Source organism: Colobus angolensis, unplaced genomic scaffold (assembly GCF_000951035.1).
Source record: "Colobus angolensis palliatus isolate OR3802 unplaced genomic scaffold, Cang.pa_1.0 Scaffold91, whole genome shotgun sequence".
Classification (NCBI taxonomy): domain Eukaryota; kingdom Metazoa; phylum Chordata; class Mammalia; order Primates; family Cercopithecidae; genus Colobus; species Colobus angolensis.
Window position 1 is genome coordinate 2,934,840 of NW_012123043.1, and position 10,011 is coordinate 2,944,850.

A 10,011-nucleotide genomic window follows, 5' to 3' on the forward strand; every position below is an offset into this window, starting at 1 on the left:
GTTGTAGCCTTGGAGAGAACCCAGTGAAGCTGCACCCAGACTCCTGACCTATAGACTATGAGATGACAAATATATTGTTGAGTCTGTGATAATATTACTACACAGCAATGGGTAACTAATGCACCCACAAAAGCAAAGACAGAGTGCTGTTGTCACAGAAATGGGGAATAGATGCTGCATGGCAAAAGCAACGTCTACGTGGCCAGGCATGGTGGCTCACACCTGTAATCCCAGCACTTTAGGAGGCTGAGGCAGGCGGATCTCAAGGTCAGGAGTTTGAGTCCAGCTGGCCAATATGGTGAGACCCTGTCTCTACCAAAAATACAAAAATTAGCTGGGCGTGATGGCATGCGCCTGTAGTCCCAGCTACTCGGGAGGCTGAAGCAGGAGAATCGCTTGAACCCAGGAGGCAAAGGTTGCAGTGAGCCAAGATCGCACCACTGCACTCCAGCCTGGGCGACAGAGTAGTCTCAAAAAAAAAAAAAAAAAAAAAAAAAAGAACCTATGAAAGAATTAGACAATTTTTAAATGTAAAAATGCTCATGTAACCACCACCCAGATTAAGATAGAGAACATTCTGTGACCCATCAACTTCCTTCATGTCCCCTCCCAGTCCTTGCTTCAACCATTAGTTTCGCCTGCTTTTGAAATTTATCTGTAATTACAACACGCAGCACGTGTGTTGCATTCATCTGCTCTCACTCAGCATTATGTTTGTGAGATGCATCCATGTTTTCACGTGTAGCAACAGCTCATTTTCGCGACCAAATTGTATTCAACTGCAGGACCATAGCAAATTTATTTATCAATTCTACCACTGATGGACATCTAGGTTGTTTCTAATCTTGGGTTATTTTTAGGAATAATGCTGCTATACACATTCTTGCATCTATTTTTTAGTGCATTTACTCTTGGGCATATATTTCAGAGTAGAATTACTGTCATTGGGTATATTTACAATCAGCACTGCCAAAGAATTTTCGAAGTGTTTTTTTCCATTTACATTCCCACAAGCAGTGTCTGAGTGTTCCAGTGGTTTTGCATCCTCAATAACACTTGGTATTGACTGTTGAACATTTTTAACAGTTCTAGGATATATGTAGGGAGCACAGGAACCTGACAAAAAGGAAGAGGCACAGTAGGGGTGTGGTGGAACTGGGCAGCACAGAAGTGCAGTAATCATAACCCCCAACCCAGGTTGGTTCAAGGGCTGGCGATGGTCAGCACAGGTCACTAAACGGATGCAAATCCCCAAGGGAGAGCCTGGAGGAGTTTAACTCTCTCCACCTCAGTGTCTGAGGACAGAGCAGGTGCTGAGCGCTCAGGGGGAGAAATGGAAAGTTAATGCCAGAAAGTAGAGAGTAGCCCCTCATCCCCTTCCCACGTGGATGACTTATTCTGATAGGTGCTGCCTGCTTGCTTACTTTCGTGTCCTTCCTTCCTTCCTTCCTTTCTTCCTTCCTTCCTTTCTTCCTTCCTTCCTTCCTTCCTTCCTTCCTTCCTTCCTTCCTTCCTTCCTTCCGTCCTTCCTTCCTTCCTTTTCTTACTTCTTTCTTTATTTGAGATGGAGTCTCACTCTGTCACTCAGGCTGGAGTGCAACAGCATGATCTCAGCTTACTGCAGCCTCCATCTCCCAGGTTCAAATGATTCTCCTGCCTCAGCCTACCGAGCAGCTGGGATTACAGGCGCCCGCCACCAAGCCCAACTAATTTTTGTATTTTTCTTAGTAGAGATGGGGTTTCGCCATGTTGGCCAGGCTGGTCTCAAACTCCTGGCCTCAGGTGATCCTCCTGCCTCAGCCTCCCAAAGTGCTGGGATTACAGGCGTGAGCCACTGCGCCCAGCCAGGTGCTGCCTTCTTGACTCCTACCCAAGGGCATCTGCACACTCCTGGAGAAGATCCCTCAATACCACGGATTTGGCTTCTAACTTCATGGTCCCCAATCTTAGTGAGCCTTCCCAGCAGCACAATTACTTCTCCCTCCTCCTCTCCACCTCCTGGGGTCCTCCCAACCTGCACTCTCTCTCCAAATCCCCACCACTTTCTCAGGTGTCTTCAATAGAGGGTCTTGACTGCTCCTCTTTGAAAACAGGCAAGTGTTCACTTGACCCTTCATCCCTCACCTACAGCACAGTCATCTGTACCTCCTTCACCTTCCAGCAAACAGGCACCATGCTGCACAGGGGCAAAGACACAAATAAGACATGCTCCTGGTTTGCAAAACATTTGCTTTTCCTATTCCTTCCTCCAGTCCAAGGTGAAATGTTGGACCGGGCCTTCGGATCACCCCCTCCCAAATCCTCCAGGACCTTGTTCCATTAATCATCTCCACCACCATGCACTTTTATTTGTAAGCTCTCCTTTTTAACTAGCTCTCCTCTTCATCATAAAAACAGGCTCAAGAATTTCCCCCTCTATTTATGTTTAAAGTGTTTTCTTACTCCACAACCGCCTCTCTAGTAACCTTCCATGCTCACTTCTAACTCTTGAAATAATCAGTCTCCCATTCCCAGCTCCTTCCTCTGCAATCTGCTCTCTCCCCCAACTATGCCTCTCAATGGTGGCCACTTTGGAGAAGCTGTTAAATCTAAAGGACACCCTCCAGGCTTATCTGAATTAAAGAAGATAGGGGAATACATCTTTCTGTAGTACTACACACTTTTCACCACTCTCTTTTCTTTGAAACTCTTATCCTTGGCCTCCATGTTACTTTCCAGGCTCATACCTTTTATAGATTCCTTTTTGGGTTCCTCATTCTCCAGCCCCATAAACATCCATGTTCACCAAGGCTCTGCCCTAGGCTGCCGCCTCTTACTCTTCGCACACACTCCCGTTAGTGAACATATCCACACTCACAGCTTTAACTACTAACTACATGCTGATTACTTTCCAAATGCATTCCCAGACTAGAACTCTCTGGAGAACTCAGACCTGTACAGTGGGGTCACATCATATCAGTATCTGACTTAAGTGAATTCAAATATACTCATTCAGTAATTTTCTTTTAAACAAGATAAATGAAACAAAACAAATAGCCCAGGCCATTCCACAAAATGAGGACTGTAGTGAATGTGGCTGGGATTTCCTAAATGCCTTGCATTTCCTAAATGCCTCTGGGACAGTGAGCATTAGTAAGTGGAGAATTTCAAGAGACTCCTGGCCCCAAAACATAAGCCAACTACTTCACCTCATGCTCAACTGAAAAAAAAAAGCCACAGTCTGTTTCAACGCTGGAGCAAAAGGTAAAAGGCACCATTCTTGCATTTGAATTTCATGCTTCAACCCAGCGCCTTCATAAGAATTTTTGGTTCCTTCTGATCCCGGCGGCAGCTGCAGCAATTCTCCTCTTCTGGGGCTCTCCCTGCCATCTCCTTCTTACTTCCAGGAACATGGCATCGGGTGTGGCTGTTTCTGATGGCATCATCAAGGTGCTCAATGAGGCCAGAGTGGTGGCTCATGCCTGTAATCCTAGCATTTTGGGAGGCTGAGGTGGGTGGATCACCTGAGGTCAGGAGTCCCAGACGAGACTGACCAATATTGTGAAACCCCGTCTCTACTAAAAATACAAAACTTAGCCAGGCGTGATGGCGCATGCCTGTAATCCCAGCTACTTGGGAGGCTGAGGCATAAAAATTGCTTGAACCTGGGAGGTGGAGGTTGCAGTGAGCCGAGATCGCACTACTGCACTCCAGCCTGGATGGCAGAGCAAGACCCTGTCTCAAAAACAAAAAAAAAAAGAGAGAGAAAAAGAGAAAAGGAAAAAAAAAAAAGGTGTTCAATGACATGATGACAAGGAGCAGAAGTCTTCAACAGCAGAGGAGGTGAAGACGCGTAAGATGGCGGTGCTCTCTGCCTGAGTGGGGACGAGATCATTATCCTTGAGGAGGGCAGGGGGACCCTGGCAGGTGAAGTGGGGTAGGCTGTTGACGACTCCTACACCACCGTTGTCAAGATGCTGCCAGACAAGGACTGCCACTATGTCCTCTGTGACGCAACCTATGAGAGCAAAGAGAGCCAAGTGGAGGACCTGGTGTTTGTCTTCTGAGCACCTCAGTCTGCACCCGTAAGAGCAGAATGATCTACGGCAGCTCCAAAGATGCCATCAAGAAGAAGCTGACAGGGATCTTGCATGAATTACCAGCAAATGGCTATAGGAGGTCAAGGACTACTGTACCCAGGCAGACAAGCTAGGGGCAGCGCTGTCATCTCCTCCAGGGCAAGCTTTGGTGAGCCCCCTCCGGCCTCCTGCCTGGAGCATCTGGCAGCCCCAGACCAGCCCTTGGGGATTGCAGGCTGCCCCCTTCCTGCCAGATGGGACAGGCTGGGGGCCTTCCAACAGAGGGAGGACAATCCCTTCACCGCAGTTAACCTAAGTTAGGAGTTAACCTAGTAAATCAGTTTGAGTAAGATTATTGTAGCTCCCACTACAGCAACAGACACCTTTTTTGTGCTCAATGAATATTATTGAATTAAGTTGAAGCAATATACAGAAAGATTTCAAAGGATGGAAAAGCACACGGTTTGGCAGAAAATACCAAGTAACTTCAGTATTGTGGAGGTGTGAAATGTGAGGTGGGGATTAGGGAAGCAAGGGGACAGGAAAGAGGTGGCTGAAGGTCTTCTGGACAGGTGGGCAGGGCCTGCTTGCCACATATATTCCCATGCTAGGCTATGACATCTGTATCCCCAGAATATAGGGCCTATGTGCTAAGCTAAGGACTGGAAATTTCATTCTAGAATTTCTGAGAAGATTTGCAGTGTTTCAAGAAAGAAGGTGACAAGATAAGATTTACACTTCAGAATGCCTGACACTGGGTAGAGAAGAGATTAATATGGAAAGAGAATACAGACAAGGAGACCCTTTAGGAAGTTGATGAGAAGTGACCTCCACAAGTGATGAGGAAAAATAAAGACACAGCTGTTAAATCCTTAAGGCAGTTTTAAGGAAAATAGCCTTAAATTAAAATCCTTAGACAACATGTCCAGTAAACTGAGGATTTGCTGCTTTGCCAAGATTAATATCATAAAGTATGTATTCCTTCAACTCCTCTTCATGTTACATTGTCACCACATCTTAACACATTATTTTCTCCATTCATGTGTCTGAATAAATACCCTTTTCTCTTTCCCAAACCTCAACCTCTCTGAGCTCTTCTCCCAGCCCTCCTGCTGATCCTGAGATGGAATTTCTGCAGTGAACTTTCTTTCTTTGATACCTTCTTCCTCCCTCTTCCCTGACTTCCTTTTGTTTAAAAGCATGAACGCTCATATCTACTCTGAGCTGAATTTTTTTCTTCTTGAGCCTTCTAGAGTCAGTCTTAAGCCAGCCTTAAGCCTGGTCCCTTATGCCTTTTCCTACCAGCCTTTCTTTCTTCCTGCCTAATCTCACAAAAGAGCAACTCACTCATAGTACCCATCATCCACTTCCTCCCTAATTAACCATGCAATCTGGACTTGACGCTCCAGGAATCTGTCCTCCCGAAGGCCCTTACGTCCTAGCAGGATGAAGCATGTGCAAAACAACACACCCCAAGGCAGTAGCGAAACAGTGCAAACAAAGGCCAGAGAAAAAGGAGGCAGGAACACAAGAAGGACTTGGCATATGACCCGCGTCTTGGAGGAAGGGCCACCTCGTTCTCACAGGCTATAAAAGGCTAACTCAAATTAATTTAGGCAAAAAAAGGGAATGTATTGTCCCCAGCAGAAGAGAAATCCAAGGAGGGATCTCAGGGTCTCACTGATGCCTATCAGGGCACATTCCTGAAATCCCTTGACTCCTTGGCCCTGCTCCTGTGTTGAGTTTGTTCTCCGACAGGTTTTACCACGCTGTAGAATAAATGGTCATGGCAGCTCCAGGCTCACACAGCCTCAGAGCTGACGGTCACGGTCTCTCCCCAGATGCCCACATCAACCCCGGAAAAAGGCTGGCTGCTCAGCTTAGCTCACATGCTTCCTCCACAGCTTCCAAAAAAAAGGGAGGGTGTGACACGGAAGGAATAACCAGCAAGTATGATAGGATTTTAGCAAGAGAATACTTGAGGGAATTGAGAGACAGAGATGGTGATTGCCAGGGTGTATTTGGAGGAGAATATGCATTCCCATGCATAGGGAGAAGGATACGAAGAGAAGTTGTCACTGAAAAAGATGTTGGGAATGAAACCGAGGCCTAGAATGTCATTCTAAAGTTATATGTGTGATTTTTTTTCCCTTGCCAGAAGTGGGGGGATTGTTTATTTTTAGGCATCGGACACACACTGATGGCTATTAAGCAGGACAATGACCAAGTGTAACTGAGGCTTTAGAAAAAAAAGTTGATGGAAATATCAAGTAAAATGGATAGAGGAAGATATTCCTGAAAGAACAAGGAACCACCGGTCATGACAGTAATGTTCCTAGACTGCTGTGGGTAGAAGGGTCATCTCTTACGGAGGCACAATGATGCCTTCTCGAATAGGAAAAGGGGTAACTACTTGTGGAAAGACAGTAGAGTAAGACAGCAGAATCTTGATCCTGAAGATTTATGGTTAAGGATGGTGGGGAAAGATAGTTCTAGTAATAGAATCCTCGTAGCACATCAGTGCAGTCATACTGGCTGTGTAAACATTAAAATACTTCTGGGCCAGGCGCGGTGGCTCACGCCTGTAATCCCAGCACTTTGGGAGGCCAAGGCAGGCAGTTCACCTGAGGCCAGGAGTTCAAGACCAGCCTGGCCAACATGGTGATACCTCGTCTCTACTAAAAATACAAAAAAACTAGCCAGGCATGGTGGCGGGCGCCTGTAATCCCAGCTACTCGGGAGGCTGAGGCAGGAGAATCGCTTGAACCCGGGAGGCGGAGGTTGCAGTGAGCTGAGATCACACCATTGCACCCCAGCCTGGGCAACAAAAGCAAAACTTCATCTTAAAAAAAAATTAAATAAATAAATAGAAAATAAAATACTTCTACTTCTATATCGGTTGGTAAATAGTCGATACCCTAACATGCCCTCCCATGGTCATTGCCTCTTTACGCCAATCCCAGGACCCAGAAACTTCGTGTTCCAGCAACTACAGCATTGAGCCTGATGGTGGGGTGGTGGGATGGGGGACGGAATTCAGAACCTGCTGCATTATACCATGGCCCAGGTCCTGTGCGCAGACTGGTTGATGCCTACACCATACTGATTGTTCAATATTTGGGATCTAAGTCCTAGGTGAGAGCAGACCTCTCATGGAGAAAAATTCCTAAACTATTTCCCTAAATCTGAAAAGTGTTGGGAAGGTTGGGCCACCAAAGAGCAGTTAATGGATGAGGAGCTGCATATTCATGAATGGGCTACACACCCTTGTGATGTTGTGATTTATGTAAGAACTATGTATTTGGTCCTTGTCCCAGTTTCCTGGTACACACAGCTCCTAAAATTCTTGGAATCTCCACAGGGATAAGTATTTTTGTATGCTAATGAGATGGCTGATGGTTGGGGACTCTGGTAGCCTCCCAAAGGGGGCTGGTTGCCAAGGGAACCAACCATGTGATTGGATGGTTGGAACTTTTATCTCCACCCCACCTTCACCTCCAGGGAGGGGGAGAGAGAGGACTGATGGCTGAGTTATTCACTAATGGCCAATGATGTAATCAATTGTGTCTTTGTAATGAAGCCGCTGTAAAAACTCAAAGGACAGGGCTCGCAGAGCTTCCAGGCTCCTGGACGTGTGGAGGTGTCTGGAGGGTGGAGCACCTGGGAGCACATGGAAGGAAGCTCTGTGCTCCTCTCCACCTGCCTCGCCCTGTGCATCTCCTCATCAGGCTGCTCGTCTGCATCCTTTATTAATATAACAAGCCAGTAAATGTGAGTAACTGTTTCCCTGAGTTGTGAGACATCCTAGCTAATTAATGGAACCTGAGAAAGGGGTCCTGGTAACTTGATTTATAGCCGGTAGGTTGGAAGCATAAGTGGGCTGGGCACAATGGCTCACACCTGTAATCCCAGCACTTTGGGAGGCCAAGGTGGGTGCTGAGTTCCGGGAGTTTGTGACCACCCTGGGCAATGTAGTAAGACTCCCATCTCTATAAAAAATAAAAAATTAGCCAGGCATGGTGGCACATACCTGTGGTCCTAGTTACTCAGGAGGCTGAGGTGGAAGGATCACTTGAGCCCAGGAGATCAAGGCTGCAGTGAGCCAACGCTGCACTCATCCTGGGCAACAGAGTAAGACCCTGTCTCAAAAAAAAAAACAAAAGCAAACAAACAAACCCAGAAGTACAGGTGACAACATGCTATGGACTTGCAATTGGCATCTGAAATAGGAGCAGTCTGTGGAACTGAGCCCTTAACCCGCAGGATCTGACTCTAACTCCAGAATTAAATTGAATCATAAGACAGCCTGTTGGTGTCTGCTGGGGAATTGCTTGGTTGGTGAGGGAAAAAACCCCACACATTCTGGTGACTAGGGAGCTCTGTGCTATGGGGAGTGTGAATAGGAAAACACTTTGGTTTTTACTAGCTCTTATACCCTTCTGTGGAGCTCACTGTCTGTGGCAGTCAGACTTTGCATTATTGTTCATTTTTAGCTGGGACTAGGATCCTCACCAGCAAATTTCATGCTGGGAAATTATCAGCATTGTCTGTCATCCTTTTACCCTGCCCTAGGGAACCATGATATTTAAGCAAAAGTAAACATAAAAAGGAAGATGAGCAGCTAACTCGGATTTGCCGCTGGATTACTCTACATTTAACCAAATCACAAAAGAGATTAGAGAGCTTCCGTCTGACCCAGAAAAATTACAAAACCAAAGTGGAGAGTGACGGTATCATCTATTTATAACCATCATCTTTAGAGATACTGAATTTTGTGAAAGGCCAAATGTTTTAGGAAAAAGCCAAGGATGGCAAGAAGCAAATGAATATAAGTGGCTTCTGCCTGCTTTGTCTGTTCATTTAGCAAAGTATTCTGAATAAATTTTGACCTCATGGAAACATCTTAGGCTTTTAATATTCAGCCCAGAAATATAAATATTCTTTAACCCTAGTCTCATGGTTGATATTTTGTGGTGCATTTTTATTTTTAGAAAGGCATTTAAAAGATAAGAGAGGCCAGGCATGGTGGTTCATGCCTATAGTACCAACATTTCGGGAGGTAGAGATGGGAGAAGTGCTTGAGTCCAGAGGTTCAAGATCAGCCTGGGCAACAAAGTGAGACATTGTCTGTACAAAAAAAATTAAAAATAAAAATTAGCCAGGCATGGTGGTGTGTGTCTATACTCCCAGCTACTCAGGAGGCTGAGGTGAGATGACTGCTTGAGCTCAGAGGTTGAGGATGCAGTGAGCTGTGATTGTGCTACTGCACTCCAGCGTGGGCAATGGAGTAAGACCACATCTCAAAAAAAAAAAAAAAAGATAAGAGAAAAACAGGTCAGTGGTGACTCACTAAGGTAAGCAGTATAGCCATGTGACTCACCATTTCCACTTCTAGATCTATACTCAAAAGAATTAGAAACAGGGTTTCAAATAAAAACGTGTACATGAAACTTTCATGGTAACACTATTCACAATTGCCAAAAGGTGGAAACAACCCAAATATCCATCAACTGATGATGGGATAAACAAAAGGTAATATCCCCCAAAAAATGGAATATTATTCAGCCATATAAAGGAATGAAATGCTGATATGTGCTACAATGTGGATGAACTGTGAAAACAGAATACTAAGTGAAAGAAGCCAGTCACAAAAGACCACATATTGTTCAATTCCATTTGTTTGAAACTTCCAGAATAGGCAAATCCATGGAGGTAGCAAAGCTGGAGAGAGGAGAAAAATAGGGAAGACTGCTCAATAGGTATGGCATTTCCCTTTGGGGTGATAAAACTACCCTGGAATTAGATTGTGGTGATGATTGTACAGCATTGTGAATGTAGTAAATGCCACTCAACTGTACACTTTAACATGGTAAAATTGGTACATTTTATGTTTTACATTGTACCACAGTAAAAAATAAAAATAAAATAAAAAAAATTTGGCCAGGCGTGGTGG

General features: G+C 45.3%; 1 pseudogene; it reads left to right on the plus strand.

Moving 5' to 3' along the window:
* Positions 1-3,390: 3,390 nt before the first annotated feature.
* LOC105504396 lies at positions 3,391-6,001 on the plus strand (annotated as a pseudogene).
* Positions 6,002-10,011: the final 4,010 nt, after the last annotated feature.